Source organism: Hordeum vulgare, chromosome 6H (genome assembly GCF_904849725.1).
Source record: "Hordeum vulgare subsp. vulgare chromosome 6H, MorexV3_pseudomolecules_assembly, whole genome shotgun sequence".
Lineage (NCBI taxonomy): Eukaryota > Viridiplantae > Streptophyta > Magnoliopsida > Poales > Poaceae > Hordeum > Hordeum vulgare.
The window spans coordinates 94,425,058-94,441,155 of NC_058523.1; positions in this window are offsets into that span (position 1 = coordinate 94,425,058).

Consider the following 16,098-nt stretch of genomic DNA (forward strand, 5'->3'; position numbering starts at 1 on the left):
TCGGAGAGACTTACAAGGATATCAAATCATGCATAAAATAAATCAGCAAAGACTCAAATATATATCATAGATAATCTGGTCACAAATCCACAATTCATAGGATCTCGACAAACACACCGCCAAAGATGATTACATCGGATAGATCTCCATGAAGATCATGGAGAACTTTGTATTGAAGATCCAAGAGAGAGAAGAAGCCATCTAGCTACTAACTACGGACCCATAGGTCTGAAGTGAACTACTCACGAGTCATTGGAGGGGAGATGATGTTGATGTAGAAGCCCTCCAATTCCAAAGTCCCCTCCGGCAGGGCACCGGGAAGGGTCTGCAGATGAGATCTCGCGGAATCGGAAGCTTGCGGTGGCGGCAAAGTGTTTTCGTGGATTCCCTGAATTTTTTCTGTATTTCAGGGAATATATAGGCAAAGGAGCTAGGTCAGGGGGCGCCAGGGAGGCCACAAGCCTGCTAGCCGCCGCCCCCTGGTGGCGGCAAGGGGGCTTGTGGGCTCCCTGTAGCTCTCCTGGCTTGGCCCCCAAGCCCCCTGATCTTCTTCCGTTCGGGAGAAATTTATTTCGGGGATTTTATTCCATTTGGACTCTGTTCCAAAATCAGATCTGAAAAGAGCCAAAAACACAGAAAAAACACGAACTGGCACTTGGCACTGAATTAATAAGTTAGTCCCAAAAAAGATATAAAAGATACATTAAACATCCAAAGATGACAAGATAACAGCATGAAACCATCAAAAATAATAGATACGTTTGAGACGTATCAAGCATCCCCAAGCTTAACTCCTGCTCGTCCTCGAGTAGGGAAGTGATAAAGAATGAATTTTTGATGCTTTCATGCTACCTAGCATAGATGTCCTTTGTAACTCCTCTTATGTGACGTGAATTCTCAGATGCATTGGATTCAAAACAATAGTTTGCTATTGACGTGGAAACAATAATACTTCAAGCAAACTAGTAAGGAAATCATGAACTTTCAAAATAACAAGGCCAAAAGAAAGTTATCCCTACAAAAGCATATAGTCCGGCTATGCTCTATCATCATTGCACAACGAATTTAAATCATGCACAACCCTGGTATTGGCCAAGTAATTGTTTTCACACCTTTACTTTCTCAAACCTTTTCAACTCTCACGCAATACATGAACGTGAGCCATGGTTTTAGCACTATAAGTGGTGTGGAGTGTGGTGGAGGTTGCAAGAAAAACAAGGAGAAGATGGTCACATTAACTAGGCATATCAATGAGCTGTGGAGATGCTCATCAATAGATATCAATGTGAATGAGTAGGGATTGCCATACAAATGATGCACTAGAGCTAAGAGTATATGAAAGCTCTTGAAGAAAACTAGTGGGTGTGCATCCAACTTGCTTGCTCACGAAGACCTAAGGCAATTTTGAGGAAGCCTATCATTGGAATATACAAGCCAAGTTATATAATGAAAATTTCCCACTAGCTATATGGTGGTGACAAAACGAGAGACTCTCAATCATGAATATCATGGTGCTTAATATGCACAAGTGTGGAAAGGTGGTAGCATTGTCCCTTCTCTCTTTTTCTCTCATCATTTTTTTTTGGTGGGCTCTTTGGCCTCTTTTTTTATTTTTTATTTTTTTATTTTTTTTATTTTGGTGGGCATCTTTGGCCTCTTTTATTTCCTCACATGGGACAATGCTCCGTCAAAAATGATTATCACACTTTCAACTCAAAACTTAGAGCAACGATGACTCTATATGGAATGCCTCCGGTAGTGTACCATGACAATGATCTAGCATGGCATAGACATTAATGGAAACATCATGCTAGCTATCTTACGATCATGCAATGGCAATGTAGAAGTAGTGGCACATGTCATGGTGGTAGTTGCATGGCAATATATCTCAGAATGACTTTGAAAAAGCCATAGTAGGTAGGTATGGTGGCTGTTTTGAGGGAGGCTAATGGTGGGTTTTGTGCACCGGCGAAAGTTGCACGGCACTAAGAAGATAGTGACGGTGGAAGGTGAAAGTGCATCTAAACCATGGACTAAACATTAGTCATGAAGATCTCATATACTTGTTGCAAAAGTTTTATTATTAATCGAAACAAGGCATTCAATGCATACTCCTAGGGGAAGGGTTGGTAGGTATAAACCATCGCGCGATCCCGGCCACCACACAAAGGATGACAATCAAAAGACTAATCATGCTCAGACTTCATCACATAGCCTTTCACCATACGTGCATGCTACGGGAATCACTAAATTCAACACAAGTATTGTAGATCCACAACACCTTACTAGCATAACCACAATATTACCAAAACCACAACTCAAAACTAATTGAGATGAATCAAACTTCTCTAACTATTCAATGCACATGAAGGTGGAAGTTTTCGTATCCCTTTGGATAACTACCCCTTTTGAGACTACTTTCAAAGCATAGATCAACTAACAAACCATGCACCGATGTGCTCTAAAATATATAAGTGAAGCACATAGAGCAAAAGTATCTAGCTCAAAAGATATAAGTGAAACACATGTGAGCTCGATTGTCTACCAAAGGATATAAGTGAAGCTCGACAAAATCACGGTGAGTGCATGTCTCTCTCTCTAGGTGTGCAGCAAGGATGATTGTGACACAACAAAAATAAAAGACTCCTACGATACAAGACGCTCCAAGCAAAACACATAACATGTGGTGAACAAAAATATAGCCCTAAGTAACGTTACCGATGGATTGAAGACGAGAGAGGGGATGCCTTCCCGGGGCATCCCCAAGCTTAGGCTTTTACGGCATCCTTGAATCTCTTGGGGTGCCTTGGGCATACCCAAGCTTGATCTCTTGCCACTCTTTATCTTTTTGTCCATAAGAACTTCACCCAAAACTTGAAAACTTCACAACACGAAACTTAAACAGAAACTCGTGATAACATTAGTATAAGAAAGCAAACCACCACTTCCTTAGGTACTGTAGAAAACTTAAATTCTACTTGTGCTGATGTTGGGTTACTGTATTTTCAATCTTCCATGGCTAATACCCCCGATACTATCCATAGTTTCATCAAAATAAGCAACCAACACAACAAAAACAGAATCTGTTAACAGCAGACCAGTCTGTAGCAATCTGTATACTTCGTATACTTATCGTACTTCAAAAATTCTGAACAATTTAGACAGTCTGAATAATTTTCGTAGAAATTAGAAGCAAAAAGAATCAACTCAAAAGCTCTTACAGAAAAATAATGAAAATTCTTTTCGTGAGCAGAAAGTTTCTGTCTTTTCCAGCATGACCAAACGATCATCCCCAAGACTAATCATAATGGTTTTGCTTGGTACAAACGCAAAAAGAAACACAAAAAACACAATCATAACAGAATTGTGAAAGTGTGGAAAACACAAAACATAAAGAAAAAGGATAGATTCGTTGGGTTGCCTCCCAACAAGCGCTTTTGTTTAACGCCCTTAGCTAGGCAAAAGGTGATGGAATCACGCATAGTCATCTTTGGTGCTCAAACCATAAGTAGCCCTCATCATAGATTCATAAGGCAATCTTATTTTATTTCTAGGAAAGTGCTCCATGCCCTTTTTTAAAGGAAATTGAAATCTAATATTCCCTTCCTTCATATCGATGATAGCACCAAAAGTCCTTAGGAAAGGTCTACCAAGAATAATGGGACATGAAGGATTGCAATCTATGTCAAGTACAATGAAATCCACGGGTACATAGTTCTTATTTGCGACAATAATAACATCATCGATCCTTCCCATGGGTTTCTTGATAGTAGAATCCGCAAGATGCAAATTAAGAGAACACTCTTCAATCTCATGAAAACCAAGAATATCACATAAAGACTTTGGAATCGCGGAAACACTAGCACCCAAATCACACAAAGCATTGCACTCATAGTTTTTGATCTTGATTTTGATAGTAGGTTCCCACTCATCATGAAGTTTCTTAGGTATAGAGACTTCTAGTTCGAGCTTCTCTTCAAGAGATTTCATCATAGCATCTATAATATGCGCGGTAAAGGCTTTGCTTTGGCTATAAGCATGTGGAGAGTTTCCAATGGATTGCATCAAAGAAATGCATTCAAACAAGGAGCAATTATCATAATTGAATTCCTTGAAATCCAAAGTGGGAGTTTCATTACTACCCAAAATTTTGATTTCTTCTACTACACTCTCCACACCTTTATCAAGATGGGTGGACTCCGAATCATTGGGACGTTTTTCAACCAAAGTGGATTCATATCCAGCCCCTTCATCAATAGGTTTGACACGCGAAAACAAAGATTCAAGAGGAGTTACACCAAGCACTTTAAGATCTTCGTGATTTGCATCACAAGAACGCACCCTTTTAAACCATTCATGCCTAGCGCGAATTTGGGCGGTTCTTTCTTTGCTCTCATTCATGGAGACACGCATAGCTTTCAAAGTTTCATCCAAGTTGACCTTGGGAGGAGCACATCTAACTTTCAAAGCATCAATATCACAAGACATCATATCAACGCTTTTAGCCAAATCGTCAATTTTGAGTAGTTTTTCCTCTATGGACGCATTGAAAAACTTTTGAGAGTTGATGAACTCTTTGATATTACTCTCTAAATCAGAGGGTAATTTATTGTGATTTCCATAAGTGTTGTTGTAGGAATTGCCATAATTGTTAGAGGAGTTACTAGGAAAAGGCCTAGGAACATAGTTTCCTCTAAAACCATTGTTGTTGCCAAAATTGTTCCTACCAACAAAATTCACGTCCAAACTAGCGTTGCTACTCTCAATCAAGGAAGATAGTGGCATGTCATTAGGATCTAAAGGAGCATTTCTAGTAGCAACCAAATTCATCAACTCGTCCATCTTAGCACTAAGCGAGTTAATTTCTTCTATAGCGTGTACCTTTTTGCTAGCAGGCGACCTTTCAGTGTGCAACTGAGAGTAGTTGGTCATGATATTGTCTAGGAGTTTTGTAGCGTCTCCTAACGTGATTTCCATGAACGTTCCACCTGAGGCGGAGTCCAAGATATTGCGAGAAGCGAAATTCAAGCCAGCGTAAAAGATTTGTATAATCATCCACAAACTCAAGCCACGAGCGGGACAATTTCTAGTCATAAGCTTCATCCTCTCCCAAGATTGTGCAACGTGTTCATGATCAAGTTGCTTGAAATTCATGATATCGTTACGTAAGGAGATGATCTTAGCAGGCGGAAAATACTTGGATATGTAAGCATCTTTGCACTTATCCCAAGAATCTATACTATTTTTAGGCAAAGAAGAAAACCAAGTTTTTGCGCGATCTCACAACGAGAAAGGAAAAAAGCTTCAACTTAATCACGTCATTATCCACATCTCTTTTCTTTTGCATATCACAAAGCTCAATGAAGGTATTGAGATGGGATGCGGCATCTTCACTAGGAAGGCCAGAGAATTGCTCTTTCATAACAAGATTCAGCAAAGCTGCGTTGATTTCATACGATTCCACACTAGTGGCGAGAGCAAACGGAGTACTAATAAAATCATTATTATTAGTGCTCGAGAAGTCGCAAAGTTTGGTGTTCTCAGCCATTATGACTTCAACAAACAAACAAGCACACAAGCAAGCAAGAAAACCGGCAAAGGAAAACGGCAAAAAGGCAAAAGGCAAAAGAAAAGGGCAAAGGAGAAAGGCAAATGAAAACGGCAAATGTGAAGTGGGGGAGAGGAAAACGAGAGGCAACCGGCAAAAAAGTAAATGCACGAGATGAGTTTGTGAGACCTACTTGGATAGATCTCTCCTTCCCCGGCAACGACGCCAGAAATACTTCTGCTACTGCAACAAAAGACCTTCCAATGGCGCCAGAAACACGTGCTGACGGGAGACTATTCTTGTCTTGATTCTCCTCAGCAACGGCACCAGGAATCCTTCTGCTACGGCTACGCCTTAAGGGACTTCCTAGGAAAATATGCAAAGGATTTCCCCCGTGGCCTTGGAGCCTTGCGTTGGTGTTCCCTCGAAGCGGAAAGGATGATGTAGCGCAGCGGTGGTAAGTATTTCCCTCAGTTTTGAGAACCAAGGTATCGATCCAGTGAAGGAGTATCACGAGTGCCTGCACAAACACAAAAACTTGCTCCCAACGCTATGAAGGGGTTGTCAATCCCTTATAGATTGTTTGCCAAGTGATAACTGAAAGCAACAAAGTAACAAAGCGAAGTAAAAGCAAAGTGGAAACGATAGGTGTGAATAGACCCGGGGGCCGTAGTGTTTACTAGTGGCTTCTCTCATGAAAGCAAGTAGACGGTGGGTGAACAAATTACTATAGAGCAATTCATAGAACTGCGCAAAGTCGTGAAGTCATCTATGGCAATGATTATATCTATAGGCATTACGTCCAAAACAAGTAAACCGATACTTTCTGCAACTACTACTATTACTCCACATGTCGACCGCTATCCAGCATGCATCTAGTGTATTAAGTCCAAAATAAAAGAGTAACGCCTTAAGCAAGATGACATGATGTAGATGGACAATCTCATATCTACGACAAAGCCCACCTTGTTACCCTTGATGGAAACTACACGATGTGTGCCTTGCTGCCCCTACTGTCACTGGGAAAGGTCACCACATGGTAAGAACCCAAAACCAAGCACTTCTCCCATTGCAAGAATCATAGATCTAGTTGGCCAAACAAAACCCAAGACTCGGAGAGACTTACAAGGATATCAAATCATGCATAAAAGAAATCAGCAAAGACTCAAATATATATCATAGATAATCTGATCACAAATCCACAATTCATCGGATCTCGACAAACACACCGCCAAAGAAGATTACATCGGATAGATCTCCATGAAGATCATGTAGAACTTTGTATTGAAGATCCAAGAGTGAGAAGAAGCCATCTAGCTACTAACTACGGACCCGTAGGTCTGAAGTGAACTACTCACGAGTCATTGGAGGGGAGATGATGTTGATGTAGAAGCCCTCCAACTCCAAAGTCCCCTCCGGCAGGGCACCGGGAAGGGTCTCCAGATGAGATCTCGCGGAAACGGAAGCTTGCGGCGGTGGAAAAGTGCTTTCGTGGATTCCCTGATTTTTTTTCTATATTTTAGGGAATATATAGGCGAAGGAGCTAGGTCAGGGGCGCCAGGCCACAAGCCTGCTAGCCACCCCCCTGGTGGCGGCTAGGGGGCTTGTGGGCCCCTGTAGCTCTCCTGGCTTGGCCCCCAAGCCCCCTGATCTTCTTCCGTTCGGGAAAAATTTATTTCGGGGATTTTATTCCGTTAGGACTCCGTTCCAAAATCAGATCTAAAAAGAGCCAAAAACACAGAAAAAACAGGAACTCGCACTTGGCACTGAATTAATAAGTTAGTCCCAAAAAAGATATAAAAGATACATTAAACATCCAAAGATGACAAGATAACAGCGTGAAACCATCAAAAATTATAGATACTTTTGAGACGTATCACATCCCAAGCAAAATTCAAGGACACCAAAAAGCCTAAGCTTGGGGATGCCCCGGGAAGGCATCCCCTCTTTCGTCTTCAATCCATCGGTAACATTACTTGGAGCTATATTTTTATTCACCACATGATATGTGTTTTGCTTGGAGCGTCTTGTATCTTAGGAGTCTTTTCTTTTTGCTGTGTCACAATCATCCTTGATGCACACCTTTTTGAGAGAGAGAGACATGCACTCATCGTGATTTTTCTAGAATGCTCATAGTGCTTCACTTATATCTTTTGAGCTAGATACTTGTGCTCTATGTGCTTCACTTATATCTTTTAGAGCACGGTGGTGCATGACTTGGTAGTTGGCTTATGCTATGAAAGTAGTCCCAAAGGTGATAGGTACCCAAAGAGGATGCAAAAACCTCCATCTTCATGTGCATTGAGTAGAAAGAGAAGTCTTGATTCCTCTCAATTAGTTTTGAGACGTGGATTCGGTAATATTAAGAGCTATGTTAGTAGGGTGTTGTGCATCTAGAAATACTTGTGTTGAAGTTAGTGATTCCCGTAGCATGCACGTATGGTGAACCACTATGTTAGGAAGTCAGAGCATAATTGATCTATTGATTGTCATCCCTTGTGTTGAGGTCGGGATCGCGCGATGGTTAACACCTACCAACCCTTCCCCTAGGAGTATGCGTTTAGCACTTTGTTTTGATTACTAATAAAAACTTTCGCAACAAGTATGTGAGTTCTTCATGACTAATGTGAGTCCATGGTATAGATGCACTTTCACCTTCCACCATTGCTAGCCTCTTTAGTGCCGCGCAATTCTCGTCGGTGCACAAACCCACCATATGCCTTCCTCAAAACAGCCACCATACCTACCCACTATGGCATTTTCATAGCCATTCCGAGATATATTGCCATGCAACTCCCACCGTTCTGTCTCATGACTTGTGCCGTCACTTTCATATTGCCATTACATGATCGTAAGATAGCTAGCGAGATGTTTCAACGTCATACGCCAGGCTAGATCGTTGCACATCCCAGTACACTACCGGAGGCATTTCCTATAGAGTCATCATCATTTTGAGCTTTGAGTTGTGAGTAAATAAAAGTGTGATGATCATCATTATTAGAGAATTGTCCCATGTGAGGAAATAAAAAAAGAGGCCAAAGAGCCCAAAAATAAAAAAAGAGAAAAAAGAGAGGCACAAGAGCCCAAATAAAAAAAAGAGAAAAAGAGAGAAGGGACAATGCTACTATCCTTTTCCACACTTGTGCTTCATAATAGCACCATGTTCTTCATGATTGAGAGCTTCTTGCTTTGTCACTACCATATTATAGTGGGAATCTTCATTATATAACTTGGCTTGTATATTCCAATGATGGGCTTCCTCAAAATTGCCCTAGGTCTTCGTGAGCAGCAAGTTGGATGCACACCCACTAGTTCTCCTTTTGAGCTTTCACATACTTATAGCTCTAGTGCATCTCTTGTATGGCAATCCCTACTCATTCACATTCATATATATTAATGGCCATCTCCATAGCCCTTTGATATGCCGAGTCAATGTGATAATCTCCTCCTTTTTGTCTCACAACCACCACCACACTCTGTTACACTTATAGTGCTATATCCATGGCTCACGCTCATGTATTGCATGATAGTTATAAAAAGTTTGAGAAAGTAAGAGTGCAAAAACAATTACTTGGCCAATACCGGGGTTGTGCATGATTTACATTAGTTGTGTGAGGATGATGGAGCATAGCCAGACTATATGATTTTGTAGGGATAACTTTCCTTGGCCTTGTTATTTTGAAAGTTCATGATTACCTTGCTAGTTTGCTTGAAGTATTATTGTTTTCATGTCAATAGCAAACTATTGTTTCGAATCTTACGGATCTAAACATTCATGTCACGTGAAAGAAATTGCAAAGGACAACTATGCTAGGTAGCATTCCACATCAAAAATTCATTCTTTATCACTTCCCTACTTGAGGACGAGCAGGAGTTAACCTTTGGGATGCTTGATACGTCTCCAACGTATCTATAATTTTTTATGGTTTCATGCAATTATCTAGTCAAACTTTGGATGTTTTGCATGCCTTTTATATATTTTTTGGGACTAACTTATTAACTCAGTGCCAAGTGCCAGTTCCTGTTTTTTCCATGTTTTTGACACCTTTCACAGGAGGATTTTGAACGGAGTCCAAACGGAATAAAACTTCCGAAAAGATTTTTTCCAGAAAGGAAGAAGATCGGGAGACTTGAGAACCAAGGAAGGGGGTCCTCAAGGACCCCACAAGCCCTCAAGGCGCGGCCAGGGGGGAGCCCGCGCCGTCCAGGATTGTGGGCTCCCTGGGCCACCTCTGCCCTAGGCTTTGCGCCTATATATCCCCAAAAATTGCACAAAAAATCAGGAGATCATCGAAAGTACTTTTTCGCCGCCGCAAGCTTTTGTCTCCGCAAGATCCCATCTGGGGCACATTCTCGTGCCCTGCCGGAGGGCTTCTTCATCAACACCATGACCTCTCCGATGATGCGTGAGTAGTTCACCATAGACCTATCGGTCCATAGCTAGTAACTACATGGCTTCTTCTCTCTCTTGGATCTTCAATACAAAGTTATCCATGATCTTCATGGAGATCTATCCGATGTAATCTTTTTTTGCGGTGTGTTTGTCGAGATCCGATGAATTGTGGATTTATGATTAGATTATCTATGAATCTTATTTGAGTTTCTTTTTATCTCTCTTATGCATGATTTCATATCCTTGTAATTCTCTTTGAGTTGTGGGTTTTGTTTTGCCAACTAGATCTATGATTCTTGCAATGGGAGAAGTGCTTGGTTTTGGGTTCATACCGTGCGGTGACCTCACCCAGTGACAGAAGGGGTAGCGAGGCATGCATCGTGTTGTTTCCATCAAGGCAAAAAAGATGGGGTTTTCATAATTGGTTTGAGATTATCCGTCTACATCATGTCATCTTGCTTAAGGCGTTACTCTGTTCGTCATGAACTCAATACACTAGATGCATGTTGGATAGCGGTCGATGTGTGGAGTAATAGTAGTAGATGCAGAAAGTATCGGTCTACTTGTCTCGGACGTGATGCCTATATGTATGATCATTGCCTTAGCGTCATGACATTGCGTGGTTCTATCAATTGCTCGACAGTAATTTGTTCACCCACCGTGATATTTGCTATTTTGAGAGAAGCCTCTAGTGAACACTATGGCCCCCGGGTCTACTCCACACCATATTTTCAGCCTTACACTTTTTACTTCGTTGCACTTTCCGCCTTTAGATCTCACTTTGCAAACAATCTTGAAGGGATTGACAACCCCTTTGAAGCGTTGGGTGCAAGTTCATATGTGTTTGCGCAGGAGACCCTCCTACTACATCGATACCTTGGTTCTCAAACTGAGGGAAATACTTACTGCTCCTTTGCTGCATCACCCTTTCCTCTTCAAGGGAAAAACCAACGCAAGCAAGTCTCCGTCAACGTGTCAATTTCTGGCGCTGTTGTTTGAGAAATAGCACTAGTCACCCTGTTAGCTCCGGATTTTCTAGGATTTGAAAATTTCGGTTGTCGCGCGTTACGCGGTGATGACGTTGATACGTCTCAAACGTATCTATAATTTTTGATGGTTTCACGATGTTATCTTGTCTTCTTTGGTTGTTTTATGTACCTTTTATATCTTTTTTGGGACTAATTTATTAATTCAGTGCCAGTTCCTGTTTTTTTCGTGTTTTTGACTCTTTTCAGATCTGATTTTGGAACGGAGTCCAAACGGAAGAAAAACCCCAAAATGATTTTTTCCCGAACGGAAGAGGATTAGGGGGCCTTTGGGCTAGGCCAGGTGGGCTCCAGGGAGCCCACAAGCCCCCACTCCTCCACTAGGGGGAGGCGGCGGTGGGCAGGCTTGTGGCCTCCCAGGCAACCCCCTGACCTAGGTCTTTGGCCTATAAATTCCCAAATATTCCGCAAAAAATCAGGGGAGCCTCAAAAATACTTTTCTGCCGCCGCAAGCTTCCGTTTCTGCGAGATCTCATCTGGAGACCCTTCCCGGCATCCTGTCGGAGGGGACTTTGGAGTTGGAGGGCTTCTTCATCATCATCATTGCCCCTCCAATGACTCGTGAGTAGTTCACTTTAGACCTACGGGTTCGTAGTTAGTAGCTAGATGGCTTCTTCTCTCTCTTGGATCTTCAATACAAAGTTCTCCATGATCTTCATGGATATCTATCCGATGTAATCTTCTTTGGCGGTGTGTTTGTCGAGATCCGATGAATTGTGGATTTGTGATCAGATTATCTATGATATATATTTGAGTCTTTGCTGATTTCTTATATGCATGATTTGATATCCTTGTAAGTCTCTCCGAGTCTTGGGTCTTGTTCGGCCAACTAGATCTATGATTCTTGCAATGGGAGAAGTGCTTGGTTTTGGGTTCTGCCATGTGGAGACCTTTCCCAGTGACAGTAGGGGCAGCAAGGCACACATCAAGTAGTTTCCATCAAGGGTAAAATATGGGGTTTTTATCATTGGTTTGAGATTATGCCTCTACATCATGTCATCTTGCTTAAGGCGTCACTCTGTTCTTATGGACTTAATACACTAGATGCATGCTGGATAGCGGTCGACGTGTGGAGTAATAGTAGTAGATGCAGACAGTATCGGTCTACTTGTTTTGGACGTGATGCCTATAGAAATAATCATTGCATAGATATCGTCACGACTTTGCGCGGTTCTATCGATTGCTCGACAGTAATTTGTTCACCCACCGTCTACTTCCTTTCATGAGAGAAGCCACTAGTAAACACTACGGCCCCCGGGTCTATTCACATCCATCGTTTACACCTCCGCTTTTACTTTTCTTTGTTACTTTGTTGCTTTCAGTTCTCACTTGGCAAACAATCTATAAGGGATTGACAACCCCTTCATAGCATTGGGAGCAAGTTGTTGTGTTTGTGCAGGATCTTGAGATACTCCTCCACTGGATTGATACCTTGGTTTTCAAACTGAGGGAAGTACTTACCACCGCTACGCTACATCACCCTTTCCGCTTCGAGGGAACACCAACGCAAGGCTCCAAGGCCACGGGGGAAATCCTTTGCATACTTGCCTAGGAAGTCCCTTAAGGCGTAGCCGCAGTAGAAAGATCAAGCCATGTATTCTCCCGTCGCGTGCCTATTTCTGGTGTCGTTGCAAGGTCTTTTGTTGCAGTAGCAGACGTCATCGCCATCAAATGGCTCGCGTTGCCTCGATTCTTGCGCATCTATCTCCGCCGCGTATCTCGCTGTGGCCCGTGAAGGGATAAGTCAAGGGCCCACTTGCTAGTGACCCAGTCGGCTGGTTATAAAAGCCTCCAATGCTAGGGTTTGGAACGGCATTGTCTTCTTCCTCCCTTCTGCTATTCCTTCTCCTTAGCCACCAACACAAACCGAAGCAACCAATCTCACCGTTGCCACTATGACGAAAGGGCAGACCGGCAAGCTGGAGAAGGCGAAGAAGAAGGGCGTCGCCAAGTCGAAGAAGCAAGCTCTGCCGCCAGGCTGGATCCAGGGGGATTTCCTCCCATCCACTGTGCGGAAGGAGGATCTCCTCGACCCTGTCGAGCATGGCATGTTGGCGGACAAGTCTTGGAGGCTTCCTGGAGATGAGATTGAGCCCGAGCCATGGGAGGGAGAGCGGGTTCTCCTCCTGACCCACGTCGAAAGAGGTTTCTCTCTGCCGCCCCATCCTTTCATTCGGGGGTTCTTGAACTTCTTTGGGGCGTAGTTGCATCATTTTCCTCTGAATGCCATTGCGCATCTTTCTTGCTTTATCACCTTGTGTGAGTGTTTCTTGGGGTGTCCTCCTCACTGGAGACTCTTTCAATCTATCTTCACCATGCATTCTCAGTCGGTGAAGAAAGTCAATCCGACTGATGACAAGACTCATGTCATCCAGTTGTGTAGGGGTTTAGGGCTTCAAAAGAGATCCAAAGTATCTATCCTGCCATGACTTTTCCTGAGTCAGTTCGCAACTGGCAAGCCACTTGGTTCTACTGTAATGATGTCTCTTGCGCGAATATGTCGAGTGGACTCCCTCCCTTTACTCTAGAGCGACCGAGTGCTCCGAGGAAGTTAGTGTTGACGAAGGAGGAGAAAACTCAGGTGGATCCCTTGGTCAAAGCATTGATTGGTCTGGTCCGCAACGAAGTGACGGGAATGGATCTGTTAGAGACCTTCCTTGGCAGACGCATCCAGCCTCTCCAGGCTAGGGACCACACTATGTGGCATTACACCTGTCCTGAGGACTCCACTCGGTCTCATCCCGAGGAAGTGAATGAAGACACGTTAGCGAAGTGGATCCGGAATAGTTGGTCCTTGTGATAATCCGATTAGGGCGAAAAGGGTCCTGCCTTTCTCAGTTGAAAACCCGTCAACAAACAAGGTTAGTTCTGCTCTGTTGAATATTTTTGCGTTCAAAACCGAGTGCTTGCAATTTCCTTGTCGACTGAGCTTGTGGATTGTATCTTGCAGAGTGGACAAACTTGCATTCTCCAGTCTTGAATGGCAACACACTCGATCTTGATGAGGGGAGCATGGAGGATAGCATAGAGAGCGAGGACTATGTCAATGACAGCGAAGAGACCGAGGAGGAGGAATCGGAGGAGAGCGAGGAGGAAGATTCATCTCCTTCTCGCCATGAGCCTCGGACCAATCAGCGTCATGACCACGCGGCCAATCCAAGCAAACCTTTGGCGTCGAGTGGCAGGAGTGCCAAGTGCATCAGGGGATCGTCTGGAGAACCAATAGAACAGCCTGCAAAGGTGCCCAAGCCTAGAGGACCCAAACCTCAGAAGGCTCTGCCTAGGATGAGGATTGCCTTTCTAGTCGCCTCTGCGTAAGTACTTGATCTTCTACTCTTATCCGAGTGAAGTTTTTGGTTGATGATGACCGAATGAGATTGCCTTGATAGAGCTGCTACCTCTGTCACGTCACCGCCACGAGGGGACGAAGATCCATGGAGGTTGACACCGCAAACGCAGCCACCTCACAACTAGGTATTACTGATTTCCCATTATGTGTCATTAATTCCTCCGTGTGTATGGTTTCCTGGCTGTAACTTCTGGTGTTTCTGCCTGCCAGCCGTGCGTGCTAAAAGAGAGGTCATCCAGCTGGACAACGAGATCAAAGGCAACCAGCTGCTGCGGTGGAACCCGTTGTGTCCGAGGTGCCCGTGGCGGAAATGGCTATAGTGAGTGCTTCGCTTGTCAGTTTAGTCGTTGTCACCACGACTCCGACTGGATTGCAGCCGAGCGCTCCAGTTGTTTCTGCTGCACCCTCAGGATTGATGTCACCCACGACCGTGTACACCACACGTTGTGTCCCTGAAGACCAGACTGGTGCCGCCAAGGAGTCTATGATCCAGGCAGAGCTGATGACGCAACAAGCAAAAGGAGCCTATGATGCCATCGTCTCGGTGTACAACAACAGCGTGGTGCTCCAAGAAAATGCCGAGTAAGTTCGACCGTAAGTTTGAATTCCGACTCACACCCACTAGGTGTTCTTGTAGAAATGTCTTTGTTTTATTTGCGTTCCAGTGGGGTCACTCCGAGTGAACACACTAGGTGTAGTCCCCAAGACCGCTGTTGAGTGCTTGCACTGGCAGGGGTCTTAATTAGTAGAGACTTTTCTTTTCTGTTGATCAACATCAACCAGAGCTGATCTAGTTGAGTTCTGAATCCAGTGGGGGCACGCTAAGTGCACCCACTGGGTGTAGTCCCCGAGACTATTATTAGTCGGAAGTGAATGATAATAGTCTGAAGTACTTGAGTGTATAATATTGTTGGCTCGTCAGGGCAGACCTGATCGAGTGAAAATTCAGTGGGGTCACTCCGAGTGAACCCACTGGGTGTAGTCCCGGAGACCGTTGTCGAGTGCTTGCATCAGCAGGGGTCTGATCGGAAACATATCTTATCCTTCAATCAAATGAAGCTTTTATCACGCGGAAGTGATTTTACTTTGACCATATATCACTCGGAAGTGTTATATATGTCGACTGATGTTTGTCTTCTGACTCTTTCATAAAGCTTGCGAAGTAGGTTCTGTGTATGCTACCTTGGTTGCAGAAAAGACTCAACTGACTGTGAACCTGGAGACGGCTATAAATGAAGTAGCTGCTTTGAAGAAAACACTAGAGGAGAAGGACAAAGCGTTGGTGGAGGCTCAGGCAACCAGTAAGAGTTTGCAGGTGGAGGTGGAGAAAATGTAGAAAGAGTGAATGAAGTGGATGAAACAGCTGAAGGATACGAACAGGAGGGCGAATGGTCAAGAGAAATACGTGGGAGACTTTGCCACCAAGATGCTGGAGTTACTCACTGGTAAGTGTATTGTCGAGTGAACTGTGCAATTGATTGTGTGGTGTTTTGTTGATGACCTTGAAACTTGTCTCCAACAGAATTCTATCAAGACTTGGGGAAGGCAACTAAGGACGTTGAGCCTTCGCTTGACCCGATCGATACTCCACTCGGTGACGGCCGAGCTCTGAATCTGTTCCGTATGAGCTCCCGACTGGCGAAGGTGGAGAAGTACGTCACGCGACTGAGGGATGCTGTGAGCAAGATCGACAAGGAGCTATGGCCAGAGGATGATCTCCAGCCCGACCTGGAGGCAACAATGACTCGAATGGAGCAGATTC